General features: G+C 44.4%; 1 protein-coding gene across 11 annotated transcripts in view; it reads right to left on the minus strand.

The window, feature by feature from the left end:
- psme3ip1 (proteasome activator subunit 3 interacting protein 1) overlaps positions 1 to 22,841 on the minus strand; it is a 138,602-nt gene that overhangs the window by 8,501 nt on the left and 107,260 nt on the right. The window lies entirely within an intron of this gene.

The following is a 22,841-nucleotide window of genomic DNA, read 5'->3' on the forward strand; positions in this document are numbered from 1 at the left end:
GCATTATTTATATTTTTGTTTTGATCGGACTTGCTTGTTGAAAAATCTAGTGAACACAACAACACCAACATGCATTTAAAGTGCCTTTAATGTACAACATGTTCCAAGACAACTTAGAAAGAGGAGTGAAAATAATAATAGACAAAGGATAGAAGAACAAACATTGAGCCATGGTGAGAGAGTTAGGAGAGGTGACTAAATATTGGTCGCAAAAGATGGTTTGAGAAAGGATCAAAAAGGAAAAAACTTGCATTTATACAGTTCCTTATCACATCCTCAGGATGCCCCAAAGCAATGTACAATCGACAGATCACATTATATGCTGTTATAGAGAATTATCCTCACTATTGTACACAGCTTTGAACAAGCCTGGAAACAGAGCCCTGCAGAGCAGTAGAGTATGTGAACATGTTCAAAACAGTAATGATGATCTATTCCTGTGTTAGCAGTGCTGGATATGCCTCAGGGCACTTAGCTATAGCTCAGTACCGAAAGATTTTTAATCTTCCCTCTCACAAAAGTTAACGGAAATAACTATAAAGGAGAGAGCTTCCTCGATGAAAATGATGTTTAAAGTTCTTTTCAGGGAATTATTATTTAATAAAGGAAGTAAATCTGACCCCAAAACCACACACTTAATAGCCTATCAAGAGCAGGTAAAGTAGTAGAAACCACACTAAGGAGTAGGTTGGACGAGTACCGATATGGGTTTAGAAGGAGAAGCTCCTACCAGACAAGATTCTTCAGCTTTATATAGTTCATTTGGATTTGGACTTTCAAAAAGCCTTTGACAAAGACCTATATGAAGCTAAAACTCATAGGAATCCAGGGTAAAGTATGTGACTGGGCTAGTTGGATAAAAAAATATGAAACAGTGTACTCTTAAAAGGTGTGGTGTCATACTGGGTTGAGTGTTGAGTGAAGTAACGCAAGGTTGTTACTTCTTACCTACAGAAATGGCCTGGATGCAGAAACTAATTGTAAATGTTAAATCTGTAGGCCACACTAAAATGGGGAGTGCAGTTAATAATTTGGATAAGAGTTTAGATCACTTATGCAATTGGGGAAACAAAATGGTAAATGAATACAATAGCAAAATACTGCAGATGCTGGAAATTTACTTTGAACAAATGCAAAATATTGCGCAGTGGGCAAAAAAATTAACCAACATATAGTTATAAAATGAAGGGATAGGATTAGCACAGGGAGAGAGAAAGGGTCCGAGGGGAACAGTAGACTCAGCACTTCCAATTTTGAGAGAATGCAGAACAGCAATTAAAAAAGCAAATAGGATATTGGAATACAAAGCCAGAGCAGAGATTATACTAAGGTTTGATAATGCACTGGCCATACCGTACTAATAATAGTGTACAATTTTGGTCATGACACTTTAAAAGTATAAAACAGAGCAACACGAATGATCTTAATGTACAGAGGATCGGCTACAAAAAAAGCACAAGTTCTGCAATCTAGAAAGTTAATAACTAAAGAAAGACCTCTTTGAGACACATATGTATATGGTACATATATAAGGTAAACCCAGAATATTACTTCAAGGTATGCCAAGGCAGTAGGACAAGATGACCAAATTAAATGAAAGGTAAATTTAAAACAGGTCTATTAGAAATGTTCTCTTTTGCAAGTGCAATAAACATTTGAAATAATCTTCCAGATAAAGTACAGGCATTCAAGAAACAGTAGGATGCTAGTAGGGATGAATTAAGAGTATTAGAGGGCTAAGCCAATTGATCTTTTCTCATGAATTGATGGGCTTTTCAGACTTTAATCAGCTTCTTTTGAATTTATTAGTTGCTATCAAAATGGTCAGTTGAATTGAACAGCGAGATGAATAATTTCAACCAACAGCTGCACGTCTTAAAACTAAAACTGTATTGCTACCCACTGGTCATTTTATTTAAAATTGAGTAGAGTATCATTTAAATAATGATAATGCCATGCATGTTTATAGAAACGTATTTAATTGTGTAATGAAGATGTTCTTTGAGCTACAAAGTATTATTAACTATAAAGACTGTCACTTCGATATTCCACCTCAACACCCATCAAGCAAACTAAGCTTTGAAAGTCTCCTTTTACCACAGAGGTAAACCATGCCAAAATAAACCTCCTATTTAGAAGTCACGCTCGATCGCACCCGATCATATAGACAACATCTCTAGAATCTTGGGAAGAAACTAACGAGTAGGGTCAACTTGATCCAGAAACTCGCCGGATGGATCCACATGGAGAGCAGACGCTCAAACCTTCCATATGGCAGCACTCGCCCTGGTGTACTCTATAGCGGAGTACTGCTCTCCAGAATGGCTATCAAGTCCGCATGTCAAATCTGTTGATGTCCAGCTGATTTTTACTATGTGAATTATCACCGGTACGCTTTTATTGGCACCAACACCGTGCTTGCAAACATCGCACCACCACACCTACGGCTGAATATGCAAATCTCCAGAGAATACAACCACTACACCAGCAAAGACATGCCGACCCAGGCCGACTTGAACAACCTACCACCAACCCGTCTCAAATCCAGGCGGCCATTTTGGACCGTCGCCGAAGCCCTTCAGCGATCTCCTCAGCCTTGATCACCGATGGTGAAATGCTTGGAAGAACTGCGACATATGGAGTGGATTTCTTATAGAGGACCCCACAGTACAACCTGAAGGATCAAACCTTCCTCGCAAACAGTGGACAACCATCAACCGCCTCAGAACTGCTCATGGTAGATGCTGCCACCTTCTCCATAGATGGAAGATTAAAGCATCCCCATCATGCGACTGTGGAGATCCTAATCAGACCCTGGAGCACATCATTGAGCACTGCCCTCAGAGGAAATTCGCAGGCAGCCTACAAGATATCCACGCTGGTACACTGGAAGCTTTGGCCTGGATATCTGACTTAGATATTGACATTTGATTTGCTTTGATGAGAAGGAGAACTATAAAGAGTGTTCCTCCTGGCCTGTGCAGAGTTAGCTGATTTCAGTCAGGTCATGACAATCCATGTAATTTCTGAAACCAAGAGCTGGTTGTGACTGGAAGGCAAGATCGAGTCTACCTGAACCAAAGCGAGTGAGGCACAACAAAGTATTGGTGGAGGTTGTTGATCAGGTAGAAGTAAAAAACTCAAACTTTTCAAAAGTAATAAACTTTCAAAAATACTTTTACATGATAATTCCTAAATATCCATTACAAAGTGCAATGATCACCATGGAAGCAATTTACCAACAAGCAGCAATAAAATATCTCATACAGATGGACAACGTTCCAAACTGGAGGAAAAGAACTAGTGGTGCTGTTCTGGTCAAGTTGTAATGTGATGCAGATATGGCTGAGTGCGAGTGGGGGTGGGGTGGGGTGGGAAAGAGATCATATCCTGACCAAACTGGTTGGATAACTGTGCAAATTTCTTACAGGGACATCCCTAGGTGATTCTTTCTCCCCGCACCATGGAATGATAGCAATGTCTACTTATATGTGGAGATTAAACAAATGAGGAAGAAAATATTCAGCAAAATCCTAATGTTTATTGTATCTGCATAGAAAGGATCAATTAACCCTTGACCATTAGCATACTCGCAGCATCTACTGTAAACTGGCTTGGGTTAAATTAAAACAATGGACTATTGGGTAAAGGGACAACAGACAGATCAGAATGTCATCGGTGGAATTTCCAGGCTAGACAAAGTTAGCTGATCTCAAACAGGATAGCTGTTGGGGTTCTGAAATTAGCCTCAGCGCTCTAGGCTTGGCCATGGGGCATAAAAAAATATCCACCAGGGTTTGTACCCAGCGACAGATGCTGGGAAAAGCACAAACGTGGATGTTAAATAAGGACAGGATTGGCCTCGGCAGTGATGTCCTTCACGATTAAATAGCCCGCCCACAGACACGGTTCAGGTTCATGCATGACGAATGGCCATTTTGAAATACTGGATACAGGCAGCATTTGTGGAATCAAACCCAGCGTTCATGGGCAGAGGGAAGAGGGAGGAAATATCTTTTTGGGAACCAAGTTAAAACTAAACGAATATGATCGATATCAATTGGTTTTAAACTGATGCATTGTTTTCAAAAAGCATTGCAATTCAAAGCAGTGGTCATTCACCCGCCTTTGTCAGAAGCATTTGATGTTAAACAGTGAACATTTTAATAAAGGCATTTAAAGTAAGCATTTTTCACAATGTTACTGCCTTGCTTGATTGTAGAGCAGCAAGTCGATGAAAAACAGCTTGGTTAATACCCATGCCTATGACAAAGCACTCCGTCATTGTTTCGGTGATCCAGCCAGCAGCTCTATCCAGACTTGTTAATTTATAAAACCACAGGATTAGAAAATAGCATCTCAAAGGCAGTTAAAATGTTCTCATGCTCGCTGACAATCTTTAAAGCTGCTCTACCCTCTACTTACAATAGACTCTCTTTACCCTCTATTTACAATACAGTCTCTTTACCCTCTATTTACAATAGACTCTCTTTACCCTCTATTTACAATAGAATCTCTTTACCCTCTATTTACAATAGAATCTCTTTACCCTCTATTTACAGTAGAATCTCTTTACCCTCTATTTACAATAGAACAGTTTTACTATGGAGGGAAATCAAATGACCCTATAGCCAGCAGCGATCGAACAGTCCCGCGCAGGCCTCTCACCAGCTGGAACACTGGAAAAGTTACAACGCAGCAAATTGAAAGGGACCGCATACCTAAAATCAAAATTAGAGGGAACATTGCTCATAGCACATACACTTAATCTGAGGTACTTGAACAAACTTTGCTAAGACATAGCAATTAAAAAAAAAAAATCAGAATCTCAGGAAAGTACATTCACATTTTATGAAACTAGTACACACATAGGTATATATTCATATATTTTTTGAAAAGTCACTACAATTAAAAGGTACATTCACGTATATTTTACGAGATCATTGTATATTTAGGTGCACAATCACGTGAATATACATTGCCATTCATAGTTTATGAAGTCACTGCGCAGTCTGACTGCATGGTGCCTGTGGGAGCAATGTACTATCAGATCAGGCTGCTTGTACAGGAAGTGTTGCAGGTCGAGGGAGGGGAGGAGGTGGTGCATCTTGTTTGGCCCTGGGTTCATGAGCTTGGCCCTGTTTACTGGTGGTCAAGTTGGTGTCCCTCATGGCCAGTGGGTGGGTTGCTATCCTGAGGGATAGTGTGTGTTGAGTGGGTCCAAGAACAGGCCCGAAACTGCCTGGTATATCCCCAGTTCCAAGTGGAGGCCAATCATCACTCACTTAGGAGTTGCGATTTTTTTTTAGTAGCCCTAAATCCTATCCTCTATCAATGTTGACATGTGCATATCTCTGGTGTGAGCAGCAGACAGCTGTTTTTAATCTGATCAAGTATTTGGTGGGATACATTTACATGTTTTTATGCCAAAGGGTACAAATACCATGGAACATGAGTTAAAATTAGGGAAGTCAGGAAGAACTTTTTCCACCCAAAGGACATCTGGAATAAGTCACTAGGGAAATAGAGCTGAAAATGACTAATTTGCAAGGTTATGGGGAAAAGGCTGGATGTGGGACTAAATTGGACAGCTCTTTCAAAGAGCCGGCACAGGCCTAACAGCCTCCTTCTGTGCTGTAAGACTCTTTGGGGGAAAAATTCAGTTGGTTGGCGCCACCAGTTAGCGCCTTAAGAGGGTGCTAATGGGGCGCAAAGCAACTAGTGCCCGTGCACGGCGATGTTCACGAAATTAACTAGACATTTTGCGGCGGCGCTAACCACTACCGCCACGATCTCCTGCACTGGCAGATCGTGACGTCAGTTGAGTGTGCAACGCCCTGGACCGGATATTGAGTGGCGCCCCCTGCCTTACCGCCTGCCGCTAGCAACGACAGGTTGAGGGGAGCGTTTTGCAGTCAGGAAGGGACTGGGGGAGCGCTATTTAAAGGCGACCGCTTCCTGCCTTTTTTTGTTGGTGACATTTTTGCACCACGCATTCTGAGAGAGAGAAATAGAGAGATTTGAATCTCTCCAGACACTTCTGGAGAGATTCAACGCTGTGTGAAGGAGTTTTGGGTACTGAGCAGCACTTTGCAGGTTCATTTTGATTTGCCCTCCCTTGTATCGATTTAGAAGAGACTGTGGGGGCTGCACTCTGAGCTCTTTCCCTGGGTCTCTCCATTATTCTTTCCAGCAGATTTGATGTACAGGTCTCTCCAGGCCGAGATTCAAGGCAGCAATGAGCAGGATGTGGATGGAGAGCAAGATCGACCCTCCCCTTTAAGAACTGTCCGGCGCCAGTGTGTCCGTGTTCCATTGCTGACTGACATCACATGAGCTCCGCCAGCGCTCCGAGGTAGCGCCTCGCTCCTCGGCCTTTGCGCCTTAAGACAGGTGTGAAGCGCCTGATTTAGCGCTCCAATCACCTCCAGGGGCGATAAAAGCCAAGTCTGCAGTCGGAGGCGATAATTAGTACCAGGCGCTAATCTTTGTACCCGGCCGATAATCGCGCCCCAAGCGGGGCGCTACTGAATTTTCCCCCCTATGATTCTAAAGCCACTGAAGCAGACAACATAATATTGAGAGGCTGTTAGCTGTGTTTCTGTAGAGACAAGGTTTTGAGGGATATGGTGAGAGTATAGGCATGGTAACCTGGTGATTATGGTGTTGGACTAGTAATCCAGAGGTTGAGAGTTCAAATCCCACCAATTTGTGAAGCTGAATTTACTAATTCTGGTAATTTGTCGTTTACCGCCAAATGAAGTTCACTTGTTCAAAGAGAACCTGCCACGCCTACCTGACCACAGTCCCACACTATGTAGTTGCCACAATTAAAAATAGAAATTGCAATTTATCATTTAAAAAGGGCTTGCTTTAACAATGTACTGTCTCCATGTGTGCAGTTACAATGGTGTAAACATCACTAATCCTGTCTGCCACCACAACAGATTTTTCTACTTTAATTTTAGTTAAGATTCAAACTCCAAAAATCCAAATTGCTCAAGCTTATACTGCAGAATAGATTTTTAAACTAGTCCAATTCTGAAAATGATCATTTGTAAAATTTGTAAAAAACACTATCGTCTTGCCTACTTAATCTCTGCGCATTACTTCTATATGCATTCAAATTCTCCATGGAACATCTGTTCTTTAGCTTTCCTTCATGCTGAGCTTCCTCGTAGCATGCAATTTCAGCCAACCAGAATGCATTCTAAATGGAGCTAGACTGCAGCAGCTACAGTAAGTAAAGTCAAAACAAGAAATATTTACCAATTCCATCTGCAATTTCCAACATGCATGACAAAGTAAGAACATGTGATATATTTAAATAAGATATATACAATGACTACATTAGTTCATCGAAAGTAACTCCAGTTATGTGATCCAATGTGACTCGGTTGTTTATTTGTCTTGGTGTGTATCCTACAATTACTATAGTTTTTTTTATTACTGTATCTCTTAAAAAGAATACTCTTTCAATCTGCATCTTCTGATGGACAGGATCCAGGATTTACGGTGACTGGTAGTCTGGTATCTTTGCGGGAGTTTGAAGATACTATTCTGGGATTTGGTGCGTTTTTGTGAAAACCTAAAACCTGCGGTCAGAATAAGTAATTATTTTATGATCATTTTCCACTTTCCAACTGAAAGAAACTAAGAAAAGCAACCGTCTTATAAATTTATATATAAAGAAAATGTCAGGAGTTACTGACCTAAAGTGCATTGTTGAGTTTGTGGTTGTGACAGGGCCCCAAACCAATGTCTGTAAAGCAAACTCTCACCATTCATTGTCCTGTTAAATTTAGCAGTGCCATTTTAATTGTAAAAAAGCCTCATTGTTTCCCGGTTCTGAGTTTAGTGAAAAATAACTAGCAATTTTATAATTATTTCAAACTCATTCACCAATAATGAACCCTGCTATAGTCATGTTATTTTTCACCAGAACAATGGCTATTTATAGTTTTAGACACAGGAAAATACACAGCTGTGATTCTTATTGATTTCTGAATCATCAGCAATATGAAATCCATGTAACCAAAATTTATCTGAGATTTTGCTTGTAGCTTTGCTGTTTTGTGATACATCTAATCAACATCAAAGGCACCCTTTGATGCACCATAGCCCTGTTCTGCAAGAGCAATCAGGCCTCTTTACCCTCACATTTGATGTCCCTTTACGTTTACTTCCTCCACAAACAGGGTAATATTCAGAGGGCTTCTGTATTTGCACCTGCAGCATTTTTGTCACCTCCGTTATTCATTTCCTGCCAATGAACCAACTGGCCTTTCTCTTTCTTCAACCAAGACCTGTTTAAAGGTCATCCCTTTCTCCCGAGCTTGCACTATGGTACAAAGGGCCGAATCAATTGTACCCTTCTTACCTGATGGATCCCTACTAATCGACAGGTAGTATTCAATGGGTTAAGCTTTAGACTGTTTTTGTTTACACAAAAGATCACTGCGTGTAACAACTGTGTGGTCTGGCAATAAAATCTATCACATTATCTGCACACCAGTTCCATTCCCCCTCCAGACTAACTGTCACATAGTTGATAAGGTGACTGCATTGCTGTCTGCATCAGGCAATTTGCAGCTTCAGTGCTGAGGTTAGAACCTTCTGAAGAACAACACGGCCTATTCTTTTTGCCCCTCCAGTACAGAGTTTAACAATTTATTTTTTGCTTTGCTCCTCTCAAGTCCTAGTACTAGAAACCACTAAAGGGTACAGGATAGTCCTGTGAGTTCAACACTTTTCTTTCTTGCATCCTTACTTTCCTCCCCTTTTTGAGGGCCCTCTTCACACCACTCCCTAACTGAGGGTTAGCAACGCGCCTAATCTTTTATCAGATTGATTCTGTAATCTGATACCAAAACATGGGAGGCAATGGTTCAGGTTGAATCCATTTCCAAATTTCTTCTTTTACCATCTCCTTTTGCCTTGAATATCTCTTAATGTCTCTTAACCTCTCCTGCCTTCTATCCTACCACGGACCTTCCCTTTTGTTCTTTCATCCCCTCCCGGCTTTCCCAGCCCCTACACTTGCTTAAAAATCTGTTCCATTTCCTGCTTTTTTCCAGTCTGACGAAAGGTCATTGACCTGAAATGTTAACTGTTTCTTTCTTCACAGATGTTGCCTGACCTGCTGAGTATCTCCAGCATTTTCTGTTTTTATTTCAGATTTCCAGCATCTGCAGTTTTTTTTTGTCCAAATTTCTCACCTCTCAATTGGAAGTCCCTTGCTTCCACTGAGTGCTCCCCTCCAGGAAACAGCAACATGGCAGAGATTAGGAACTCGTCACAAAGAGAACTGTAAATACTAACCGCCTTCTTTCTTTTCCATGGTGCAAAACAGCAGTATAATACACCATATCAGGTGATATTTCAAGATGGTAATCGGTCATTCATGGTCAGATTCCCTCACCCTCCATTCCAGGTGAAATGGGTTTCAATAACTTGAATGTTAGAAAAGGCCTTTCCGCCCAAAGTTCATCATCCCAGTAGTCTAACTATTGCTGAACAAGCATTTGACACTGTAATGAACCTACCATGCACTGAATGTCCCTAAAGATTGTCTCTCTATTATGCTGCCTAGCAGATTATTCCAGAGATGCTGAGCAGACGCAAAGCACCACTTCACTAGAAGGACAGAGAGCACATTGCGAGCTCATCAACCCAAACTCCTTTCATTTGCCATGAGGAGCTGGCTCAAGGGCACCATTGGAAGAAGTCTTGAAGCAGATCATCTACTTGGCCTTTCCCCTAAAGAATGGTGTGTACTGTGCAAACATCAAAGGGAACAAGTGGAAAAAGATGCCCAACACTGCAGCATTATAAGGTGCACCAGCGACATCCTGTGGTATCAAATCAGAATGTGTTTAGTTTTTACAAACTGGACTGCATAATAGAGAAAATGTGCTCACGGTTGCTTCCCATTGGAAAAGTGTATGGTAGTACAGCGTTTATGGTATTGGACTAGCAACCTTGTTGAGTTGTTGGGAGTTCAAATCTAACCATGACAAGTTACTGGTGAGCTGGCACCAGGAGAAAAAGTGACCATGAAACCTGCTGAATTGTCATAAAAACCAAACTGATTCATGAATGTCCTTCAGCCTACACATTACTCCAGTCACACACTACGTGGTTGAATCTTAATGCCCTCTGAAGTGGCCTAGCAAGCTCCTCAGTTGTAAAAACAATAACTAGAGGTCCCATCATCACCACCTCAGGGCAATTAGGGATGGGAAATAAATTTGCCCACATTCAGAGAACAAATTTAAAATAAGTTTCATTTATTAGAACAGAACAAAGCATTTTCTGAACGGCACATACCACTATTTCTGCTTTCATTGTTGCTGAACTATATATACGGTCAATGGCATTTCACATCAGTTTCAGTTCAAAAAGGAAAACTTAGTACAATAAAAAAATTAAAACTTAAATATCAGCTAAGCAAAATATAGAATTTGGTGCTGTTCTGAAAGGTTCTAAATAAGCAGGAATAGCTGATGAAAAAATGAAATAGATTGCTACAAAAGTTTCAGATTGTTTTTGATGAGTCATCGCAAATTAAATATAAATATCTATCAGTCAAACCTTAGGTTTGATAATCACGAAGAATACAAAAGGAATGGCTGAGTTGGTAAAAGCACCATATGGTGCAGTGGTAAGTTATACAGGTCTGGTAGCACCCAGGTCTGTGCTCAGCTGTATTCTCTATAATTGGCTTTGGCTTTTAAGAGTTAAAGGGGGTGGAAAAAGCAGAAAATCAGGCAGACTTCCCACTCCAAGGCCAGAATTTCCTGAGGAAAGAGCGGGTGCGTTGGAGGCGTGGGGTGGGCGGGGGGAAGGGGGAGTGAAAGTTGCAAAAATGTGAACACCGACCCCAATCCACCCACTTTCACCTTTCACTCAGTCGGGACGGGGCAGGCTGCCAACCCGCTGCCGGGAGACGGGTTGGCAATTTATATATATTATAATAATGAGGCCTGAAGCCTCTTCTTTAACCTGCTTTGCAGGTTTAACTGCAGGCGGCTGGGGATCCCAGGGCTCGGGATTCCTGGGGGCTGCAACAAGGTGGCCTCAGCCTCGGGGAGCAATCCTTGTGGACCGGGAGGAGGAGTGCTTCCTCCCGGCCCCCCAAGCTCCCCTACCATCAGCGGGAAAATCCAGCCCCTAATCTCGGATATCCAATGATCTCTGCTGGAAGGTACCTATGCGTGTAAAGTCTGTGGGTTGTGCAGTTAATAAATACACAGACTTCAGAAGTAACAAACAAACAGGTCTTTACTATTCGAAGGTCTGGGCGAATCTGCCCCAGCAATCATGCCACAACACTTATATACTGGTGTGGTCACTATCGGTATTACAGTATACAGAAGCCAAACAAATAGTGCCACCCGAAAGTAGTCCTCTTAAAGGTGAACGGTTACATTCAATAGTTCCCTTAAAGGTAGACGGGTACATACACTACAATCCTCCCTTTTTAGCTTATTACTTACTAAGTCCATAGTGAACATACATTCTAACATATATACAGGTTTATGTAAGACAGTTCATAGATTCAGTCTTTCCGGGGGTTTCCGGATTCTGTCAGGATAACGCCGCAGTGGTGTCGTCATTTCAGGCGGGCTAGGAGGTGCTTCTGGCAAGGTCGATTCGGCTTGAAAAGCCGTGTCAGGTTCAGCTGACTCCAGTATCACTAGATCGGAAGTAGGTGTTCTGGGTATCTCAGTTTCAACATTACCCGGATAAGGTGGTGAAGTCGGTGGCCCATTTGTGGTGGACCCTATGATTTGGTCAACATGGCGCCTTATTATATTGTCTCCAATGTCCACGGTGTACATCAATGGCCCCAGCCTTTTCCCAATAGTTCCAGGCTGCCATTTCTCAGTACGGTAGTCCCGGGCCAAAACTCGTTGACCGATCTGGAAAGATCTAGTGACCCTGTCGTTCATGCCCTGGAATTGCCGGTTCTCTACGTCTCTTCTGACGTTTGGTTTTAGTAAATCCAGCCGGCATCTCAGGCGTCTATTACAGAACATCATTGCGGGAGTTTGATTTGTGACCGCATGGGTTGCATTTCGGTATGCCAACAAAAAACTATCCACCTTATGCTGTAAACTTATGTCTTCATTACTCATGGCCTTTACGGCCTTCTTGAAGGTCTGGACAAACCTTTCAGCCAATCCATTGGAGGCGGGATGGTATGGGGCTGACGTGTAATGTTTAACCCCATTGCTCTTTAAGAATTTCTTAAATTCCTCAGATACAAATTGCGGTCCATTGTCAGAACAGATCTGTTCTGGCAGGCCATTCCGAGCAAACATAGTCCTTAACACCGTGATGGTTTTTCCCGTCGTGGTGGTGGTCATCTTAATTACTTCTGGCCACTTGGAGTGGGCATCTACCGCTATTAGGAACATCGAGTCCATAAATGGACCAGCAAAGTCGATGTGTACTCTTTGCCAGGGAGATGAGGGCCACTCCCATGGGTGCAGAGGAGCCTGTGGTGGCGCATTCTGAACCCTCTGACATCCTAGGCAATTCTTCGTGATCTCCTCTATGTCCCCATCGATGCCTGGCCACCACACAAACGCCCTTGCTAGATTCTTCATCTTTACGCCACCCAGGTGTCCTTCGTGCAGCTCCTTGAGTACCTTCTTTTGGAGTTTGGGTGGAATCACCACTCTAGACCCACACATCAGGGTTCCTCGACACACTGACAGTTGTTCTTTCCTCTGTGAGAATGCTTGCAGTGTTGGTTCGCACTGTGCTGGCCATCCCTCCACCGTTAAATCATAGACTCGTGAAAGAGTCGGGTCATTCCGTGTCTCATTCTCAATCATTGAGTTTGTTATCGGCAGACACTCCACTATTGATGAGTGGAACAACTCTACTGGGTCCACTGTCCTCGCTTCTTCTACCATCGGCAATGGCAAGCGTGATAGCCCATCAGCGTTTCCATGCTGTTTGGACCGTTTGCATTCAATATCATACTGGTGTGCCCCAAGTAAAACTGACCATCTTTGTAACCTTTGTGCCGTCATGGTAGAAACGGCCTTGTTTGGGTTGAATATGGACACCAACGGCTGGTGGTCCGTCAGCAATGTGAACCTCTTACACTGCAGGTAATGGTTGAATTTCTTCACGCCCCACACAAGACTGAGGGCCTCCCTATCTATCTGGGCGTAATTTCGTTCCGCTGGTGTCAATGATCGGGACGCGAATGCCACCGGCCTTTCCGAGCCATTTGGTAGTCTGTGCGAAAGTACTGCCCCAATTCCGTACGGGGAAGCATCACAAGCGAGACGAAGGGGTAATGCTGGGTTGAAATGAGCCAACACTTCTTCAGAGGTAATCAACTCCTTGCTCCTGCGAAAAGCCTTTTTGCATTCTTCACTCCACTTCCATGGTGTTTCTTTCCGCAACAGGTCATTCAGCGGATGCAGTACCGTGGATAAATTTGGCAGAAACTTGTGATAGTAATTAATCAACCCCAAGAATGATCTTAACTGAGATACGTTTCCTGGAGCGGGGGCCTTCACAACCGCTTCAATCTTTTCGGGTGACTTATGCAGTCCCTCTCGGTCAATGACATGACCGCAGTATGAGATCTGTTTTTGGAAGAACTCACACTTCTTGCGATTAACCCGAAGGCCATACTCCTTCAACCTGGTGAGTACCAGTTTCAAATTTGTGAGGTGTTCTTCCTCATCTTTTCCCGTGAATAAAATGTCATCTAAGTAGCACTGCGTGCTTGGAATTCCTTGTAACACCTGTTCCATGGCCCTCTGCCAAATTGCTGGCGCCGGAGCTACCCCAAAGACCAGACTATTGTAGCGATACAAGCCTCTGAGTGTTGATGGTGAGGTACTGGCGTGACTCTTCCTCGACCTCCATCTGTAGATATGCTTGAGCCAGATCTATTTTCGTGAAATGTTTCCCTCCAGCCAACGAAGCAAAGATATCTTCAATCCGCGGAAGCGGGTATTGTACCGTGTGAAGCACCGGATTCACAGTAATCTTGAAATCTCCGCAGATACGGACCTTCCCCGGTCCCCCTGGCTTATTACTCGGTGAGGACTTCATGACGGGAACAATGGGCGTGGCCCACTCACTCCAGTCCACTTTTGACAGAACCCCTGATCGTTCAAGTTCTTCCAGTTCTGCCTCCACAGCTGGTCGTATTGCGTAAGGTACTGATCTGGCCTTAAAAAACTTTGGGCTTGCATTTTCTGCAATCTTAACCTTTGCTTTAATCCCTCGCAGTGTTCCCAGTCCCTGCTGGAATACCTCCTTAGCTTCGTCCAATATTCTGGACAACCGTTCAGGTTTGACATCCTCTTTTTCGGAATCCACCGTCATGGTGTTTAGTGACTGCCAGTCCAATTTTATTTTTCGGATCCACTCCCATCCCAGAAGTGGTGGTCCTCCCTCAGGCAATACATACAGGTCCAACCGGTGATGATCTTTATCCTTGTATCTCACCTTGACTTCTATCATGCCGATGGGGAATACCTTGTGCCCCGTGTATGTCTGTAGTACTAGTTCCGTATCCCGTAGTGGAATATGCTTGAAAAATTTCTTATAGTCATGCTTATTCATGACCGTCAACGCCGATCCGGTGTCCACTTCCATTTTTACTTGGACCTTTGCAATCTGTAGCGTTATCCAGATAGTTTGTCGGTCAGCTTCATTGCTCACGTTGTGAATTCTCAGACTGTCCAGTCCTTTGCGCATTTGGAGTGCGAGACCGACTTCTGTTCCCTCAGACTCTTCTTAGTCACCTCTTGTACCTTCCCGTACCATTTTTGTGGTGACTTCTTATTGTTGTACGTTGCTCCTGACCGGCATACCTTAGCTATGTGCCCGATCTTGCCACATTTCCTGCATTCTTGGTTTTTACCCCAGCATTGATTCTGGTCATGTGTTGTCTTCCCACAACGGTAGCATTTTGTTGTGCTCGAAGTAATTTGGTCCACCCCTAGTGCCGCCGCCTTTAGCTGCATTTCCGCCGCTCCTTTCGCTGCGGCTTCATGCGATGCAGCTATGAGGACAGCCCTGTCCAGTGTGAGGTCATTTTCTTCCAGTAGTCACTTCTGCGTTCCTTCTTTGGACAATCCGCATACGAACTTGTCCCGCAGTGCCTCTGTCAGATTCCCTCCAAACTGGCAGTATTTCGCTATCCTACGCAGTTCGACCAAGTATTCCGCATTGCTTTCGTCTTTCCTCTGCGTTCTTGCGTAGAATTTGAATCGTTCAGCCAGCATCAACGGTGTGGGGTTCAAGTGATCCTTCAGCACTGCTACAATATCATCGAAAATCTGATCTGCCGGTTTAGCTGGTGAGAGAAGATTCTTCAACACCCCGAATGTTTTCGCACCCATCATGTTAAGTAAGGTTAAAGCTTTTTCCTCCTTAGCTATTTTGTTAGCCTTACAATGTATCTCAATACGTTCTACGTACGTGGCCCAGTCTTCTATCTCCGAATTGAACTCGTTGATGTCCGCCCGCTTAGGCATCTTTCTTTCCTTGGGTACAACACAAGTATTTCTTCAAGTATTCTTATTTATTTGTTTATTTCTAAGATGGCGGTTTTCCCGCGAAAATGGCGGTTTCCCGCTCTTTCCTTCTCGCCCCGCCCACTTCAATCGTCTTCCCCGCCTAATGGCAGCTTCCCGCGTTTCTTCCCTGGTGGAAGGGGAACGCTTTCCCCACAGCGGACAGGTTCAGCCGCTGGGCTGGCTTCCGCACAGCTCCCCTGACTCGGCTCTGTCTTTTCCTCCCGCCCGCACGGCTCTCCCGGCGCTGGGTACACCCCGTTAACGGAGGACAGTTCAGCCGCTGGACTGGCTCTCGCGCAGTCTCTCACCCCGTTTTTGGCTGTGTCTCTCTCTCACTCCCGCACGTTCGGATTTGCCGGCTCCGAGTACCCCGTTGGTGGAGAACAGCTCAGCCGCTGGACTGGCTCCTCGCAGTCTCTCTCTCCGCACCCGGCTCTCACCCGCACGGTTCCCGTTCGCCTCCCCAGCCCTCTCGCAGACCGGTGTTTCCCTCCCCGGCTGGGTTTCTCTTCCCGCGCCTACTCGCAGGCTCAGCGCTTCGTGGCTGCGGTCGCTGCCCGGATTGTTCCCGCCGATCGCGGTCCGGCTGTCACCCGACGCCGTTGGACCAGACTTTTGGCCGGCACAGCTCCCCCTCGGCCGAGGTCGAGTGCTCTGCCCTTATCCTCCGGATACTTCTACACCTTCCCCTACTCACAGTCTCTTCGGCCGCTTTTTTTCTTGCTGGTCGGCTCACTCCGCACCGTGGCAGAAGGGTAGTGCGGCATCGGCAGCGGGTGGAGGCGGAGCTGAGCGGCAGAGCGACTACAAGAGGCTCCAGAGGCCCAGGTAGGCCTCACCAATCTCCAATCTCAGGGAAGGAGAGAGTTAAAAAGCCATTTAAAAAAACAGCTGAGGCGGAAGTCCAGCTCGTGAGCTTTTTTTCAGAAGCGGACCTGGTGGGAAGCACCCAGGTGAAAGGTATTTAAGGAGGGTGGTGGCTTAAACCCGAGTTCCTACAGAGTAGGAAACCCCACCCACCCTCCTCCTGTAACCTAGTAGTCTTTTAGCAGCTGTCTAAAAACAGAGGTCACAAATTTTTTGGTCTCAGTTTCTTTTCAGCAGGGCAGGAACCGGGAGGAGCGGGAAGTCGGCGTAGGACCAAGGGGACACAAGACCGGGAAGTCAGCGAAAGACCAGGGAGGTAAGACTAACTGGTAAGTACTTTCCTCAAACCTTCCTAGAAAGTAAAATCAAAACTAGTGGGATTTGGTTAGTTTAAAAAGGAATAAGAGGAGTACAGTATACATTGGTCTAAGTAAGCTTCGGGAAAACAAAAGTCGATAAATAAACTAAAACTAGAAAATTAAAAAGTAATATAAGGGTTAAGTCATGGCAGTAGAGCTCGGACCTGTGTCATGCTCCTCCTGTAACATGTGGGAAATCAGGGACGCTTCCTGTGTCCCTGACGACTATGTGTGCGGGAAGTGTGTCCAGCTGCAGCTCATGTGGGACCGCATGACGGCCCTTGAGCTGCAGATGGACTCACTTTGGAGCATCCACGATTCTGAGAGGGGTGTGGATAGCACATTTAGTGAGTTGGTCACACCGCAGGTTAAGGCCAGCGTAGACAGTACATGGGTGACCAAAAGGCAGAGCAAGGGCAGGAAGGTAGTGCAGAAATCCCCTGGGGTTGTCTCCCTTAGCAACAGGTTCACCGTCTTAGGTACTGTTGTCGGGGGGGGGTGACGCATCGGGGGAAGGCACCAGCAGCCAGGCTCATGGCACCATGACTGGCTCTGTTGCAAAGAAGGGAGGGAAAGAGAGTGGCAGGGCTATAGTAATAGGGGATTCGATTGTAAGGGGAATAGATAGGGGTTTCTGTGGTCGCGACCGAGACTCCAGGATGGTATGTTGCCTCCCTGGTGCAAGGGTCAAGGATGTCTCGGCGCGGGTGCAGAACATTCTGGAGGGGGAGGGGGAACAGCCAGTTGTCGTGATACATGTTGGTACCAACGACGTAGCTAAAAAAAGGGAAGAGGTCCTACAAGTAGAATTTAGGGAGTTAGGAGCCAAGCTAAAAAGTAGGACCTCGAAGGTAGTAATCTCTGGATTACTACCAGTGCCACGTGCTAGTAAGAGTACAGAGAACAGGATAGTTAGGCTAAATACGTGGCTTGAGCAGTGGTGTAAGAAGGAGGGTTTTAAATTTTTGAGGCATTGGAACCAGTTTTGTGGTAGGTGTGACCTATACAAAAGGGACGGTCTACACCTGTGCAGAGATGGAACTGATGTTCTCGGGGTAATTTTTGATAAAGCAGTTCGGGAGCATTTAAACTAGTATGGCAGGGGGCTAGAAACCTATGTAGTGAAATAGAGGAAAGTGAAAGGCAGACAGAAATAAATGGTAAAAGGGTGAGGAACAAAAAACAAAGGGCCAAACTAATTCATAAAAAATGTGAGCATAAAAAAAGCCTGAGGGTTTTATACCTTAATGCGAGAAGCATCAGGAACAAGGTAGATGAATTAGCTGTGGAAATAGAGGTTAATAATTATGATCTAATTGGGATTACGGAAACATGGTTGCAGGGTGAGCAGGGCTGGGAGCTTAACATACAGGGGTATTCAGTATTTAGGAAGGATCGACAAAAAAGAAAGGGAGGAGGGGTAGCATTGCTAGTAAAAGAGGGGATAAATGCAATTGAAAGGAAGGATATTAACTCAGTTAATACAGAATCTATATGGGTGGAGCTAAGAAATAGCGAGGGGCGAAAAACATTAATAGGAGTGGTATATAGGCCTCCAAATAGTAAAATAGAGGTTAGGGAGGGCATCACGAGGGAAATTAGAGAAGCGTGCAATAAGAGCACAGCTGTCATCATAGGTGACTTTAACTTACATATAGATTGGACTAGCCTAATCAGTAAAAATAATGAGGAGGAGGAATTCCTTGAGTGTTTAAGGGATGGTTATCTGGATCAATATGTCGAGGAACCAACTCGGGAACAGGCTATATTGGACTGGGTACTGTGCAATGAGAAGGGACTAATCAGTAATCTTGTTGTACGGGGACCCTTGGGTCAGAGCGATCATAACATGATCGATTTCTCACTCGAAATGGAGAGCGAAGAAATTGACTCAGAGACTAAGGTCCTGAATTTAAACAAGGGGAATTATGATGCCATGAGACGGGAACTGAGTAGGTCTGATTGGACAACGTTCCTGAGAGGACTGGAGGTAGATAAACAATGGCAAACATTTAAAGATAGAATGACAAAATTGCAAAAATTGTGTATACCAATCTGGCATAAAAGGAAATCTAAAAAGGTGACTCAACCGTGGATAACAGGGGAAATTAGAGACAGCATAAAATCCAAAGATAGGGCGTATAAAATAGCCAAAAAAAGCGCCAGAGCGGAAGATTGGGAACAGTTTAAGATAGAGCAAAGGAGGGCAAAGGGCATGATCAAGAGGGGCAAAATAGCTTACGAAAACAAGCTGGCGGAAAATATAAAAACTAACTCCAAAAGCTTTTATAAATATATCAAAAGGAAAAGACTGGTGAAAACCAAAGTTGGTCCATTGCAGTCAGATACGGGGGAATATATAATGGGAAATAAGGAAATGGCAGATCAACTAAATGCATACTTTGGGTCAGTCTTTACGAAGGAAGACACAAAAAACCTCCCTGGGATATCGGGAAAAATAGGGACATTGGCAAAGGAGGAACTGACGCAAATCAATATCTCTAAGGATATGGTGTTAAGGAAGCTAAAGGGATTGAAGGTGGACAAATCCCCAGGGCCTGATAACATGCATCCTAGGGTACTGAAGGAGGTGGCCCTAGAGATAGCGGATGCACTAAGGATGATTTTTCAGAATTCATTAGACTCGGGAACAGTGCCGATGGATTGGAGGGTAGCTAACGTTACCCCACTATTCAAAAAGGGGGGTAGGGAAAAAGCAGGTAATTACAGACCTGTAAGCCTTACATCAGTTGTGGGCAAAATGCTGGAGTCCATCATTAAGGATGAAATAGCGGAGCACTTAGCAAATGGGGACAGGATAGGACAGAGTCAACATGGATTTACAAAGGGTAAATCGTGCTTGACTAATCTATTGGAATTTTTTGAGGGAGTAACTGGTAGAATAGATGGGGGAGAGCCAGTAGATGTGGTGTACCTGGACTTCCAAAAGGCCTTCGATAAGGTCCCACATAAAAGATTAGCATGGAAAATTGAGGCTCATGGGATAAAGGGGAAAGTTTTGGCGTGGATAGGGAACTGGCTGTCAGATAGAAAACAGAGAGTTGGAATAAACGGCTCATTTTCTGAATGGCAGGCAGTAACAAGTGGGGTACCACAGGGATCTGTCCTGGGCCCCCAGCTGTTCACAATTTACATTAATGACCTGGATCAGGGAGTCGGATGCAGCATTTCCAAATTTGCAGACGACACTAAACTAGGAGGTGGGGTGGGCTCAGAGGAAGAGACCAGGAAGCTCCAGAGCGATTTGGACAGACTGGGCGATTGGGCGGATAAATGGCAGATGCACTATAATGTGGACAAGTGCGAAGTTATCCACCTTGGGTGCAGGAACGGGAGGGCAAATTATTATTTAAATGGCAATAGATTGGGAGAGGGGGAAGTACAGAGAGACCTGGGTGTTCTTGTACACCAGTCACTGAAGGCGAGCATGCAGGTGCAACAGGCGGTCAAGAAGGCAAACGGTATGCTGGCCTTCATAGCAAAAGGGTTAGAATACAGGAACAGGGATACCTTGCTGCAGCTGTACAGGGCACTGGTGAGACCACACCTCGAGTACTGTGTACAGTTTTGGTCGCCTCATCTGAGGAAGGATGTTCTTGCCATGGAGGGGGTGCAGCGGCGATTCACCAGGCTGATACCAGGAATGGCGGGAATGACCTATGAGGAGAGACTATGTAGTTTAGGGATGTACACACTGGAGTTTAGAAGATTGAGAGGGGACCTCATAGAAGTGTATAAAATTCTGACAGGTCTAGACAGACTGGATGCAGAAGGAATGTTTCCCTTGGCGGGTGAGAACAGAACTAGAGGACATAATTTAAGGATAAGGGCTAAACCATTTAGGACAGAGATGAGGGGGAATTTCTTCACTCAGAGAGTGGTGAACCTGTGGAACTCATTGCCACAGAGGGCAGTGTACGCCAGCTCATTAAATATATTTAAGAGGGAATTAGATATATTTCTACGGGCAAAAGGGGTTAAGGGTTACGGAGAGAAGGCGGGGACGGGATACTGAATTAAAGGATCAGCCATGATCTCATTAAATGGCGGAGCAGGCACGAAGGGCCGAATGGCCTACTCCTGCTCCTATCTTCTATGTATCTATGTATCTATGTAGTCAGTGCCTGTTGCTGATACAGCTTTTGTTGTTAGTCTTCCTGCTTTCTGTTGTTGCAGCCTCGTGTTTTCTTTTGGTAGCACGACGAGGGCGGTTGTCTCTCTTCGTTGCTTTTGGTAATCTTGCCGCAGGGTACGATCGGACTCGTCGCCACTGTAAAGTCTGTGGGTTGTGCAGTTAATAAATACACAGACTTCAGAAGTAACAAACAAACAGGTCTTTACTATTCGAAGGTCCGGGCGAATCTGCCCCAGCAATCATGCCACAACACTTATATACTGGTGTGGTCACTATCGGTATTACAGTATACAGAAGCCAAACAAATAGTGCCACCCGAAAGTAGTCCTCTTAAAGGTGAACGGTTACATTCAATAGTTCCCTTAAAGGTAGACGGGTACATACACTATAATGCGTAGACAGGATTAGATCCTTTTTGGTGCACTACATGGTCAAATGATTTGTCAACAACAACAGCTTGTATTTATATAGCATCTTTAACATAGTAAAACGTCCCAAGGCGCTTCACAGGAGTACTGTAAGACAAAAAATTTGACACTGAGCCACATAAGGAGAAATTAGGGCAGGTGACCAAAAGCTTGGTCAAAGAGGTAGGTTTTAAGGAGGAAAGAGAGGCAGCGAGGCGGAGAGGTTTAGGCAGAGAATTCCAGAGTTCAAGGCCTAGGCAACAGAAGACACAGCCACCAACGGTTGAGCGATTATAATCAGGGATGCTCAAGAGGGCAGAATTAGAGGAGCGCAGATATCGCGGGGGGTTGTGGGGCTGGAGGAGATTACAGAGATAGAGAGGGGCGAAGCCATGGAGAGATTTGAAACCAAGGATGAGAATTTTGAATTCGAGGCACTGCATAACCGGGAGCCAATGTAGGTCAGCAAGCACAGGGGAGATGGGCGAACGGGACTTGGTGCGAGTTAGGACATGGGCAGCCGAGTTTTAGATGACCTTAAGTCAATTTCTAAGCAACACACGAAGAATGGTCGCTTGGAGGTACTGGTGTATGTGAAACCAGAGTCAAAAGATGGCTGTTCCTTCCGGAGAGAAAAATAATTGGAAGATAAACAGTTCAATGCAGTCGTTGCTACAGCAGACTCCTATGCAATAAAAACTGTGAACTTTGCAGAACTTTCAGCATCACCAAATAGTGGGGGTCGACAACACAGAAGGTGGCCATTTAGCCCATTGTGCCTATGCCGGCTCATTGCTGGAGCAATTCCTCCTGAAATGACTCAGCTCACTTCTCTCCACACTAAATTGCGTCCGGCGGTTGTCTGTGTCGTCCCGAAGTCTTTAACATTTTGTGCGTCATCAGCAAATTTCAATATCATGATCATTGTGCCACAACATTCTCCGAATTAAGCAACATCTACTTGTTTAGGTTTCTCCTTGGAGAGAAGTTGACTTTACCAACTACCGTGAACTGCAATTCTTTTCATCAGTAGCTTGAATGGTTCCTCTGGTATCCTGTTACTAGGTATGCCCATTACATCTGACATTAGGTTTCTCTCGTACAGCTTTATTCTGACAATCTTTTCTTGAATAACAAAATCCATAACCGTATTAAAATGGTCAACTGTCTCCAGAAATGGCAGCTTTCTGAACAGCAAGCCTTAGCCCACCCCATTCTTTGTATTTGTCCAACTTTTATTTTCCCCCCCTTTCCAAAATTTGCCCAACTTTTAAGGCAAGATGAAATGACCTCTTTCATTTTCAAATTGCAACATTAAAGTTAATTATACTGGTTTTATTTCCCAGTGGACACATTTTCATCTAGAAATGCTGGTATTAAAAGACTGATCACAAACTTCTAAAATCAACATATTTGATGCTAATAATTGTTCCTGTGGATAAATTATGGAATTTCAACAGTGAAGCTGGAAAATGCCACGGAGGTTTGC

The sequence above is a fragment of the Somniosus microcephalus genome, chromosome 6 (assembly GCF_052327205.1).
Source record: "Somniosus microcephalus isolate GS21.2 chromosome 6, FLI_Smic_1.0, whole genome shotgun sequence".
NCBI lineage: Eukaryota > Metazoa > Chordata > Chondrichthyes > Squaliformes > Somniosidae > Somniosus > Somniosus microcephalus.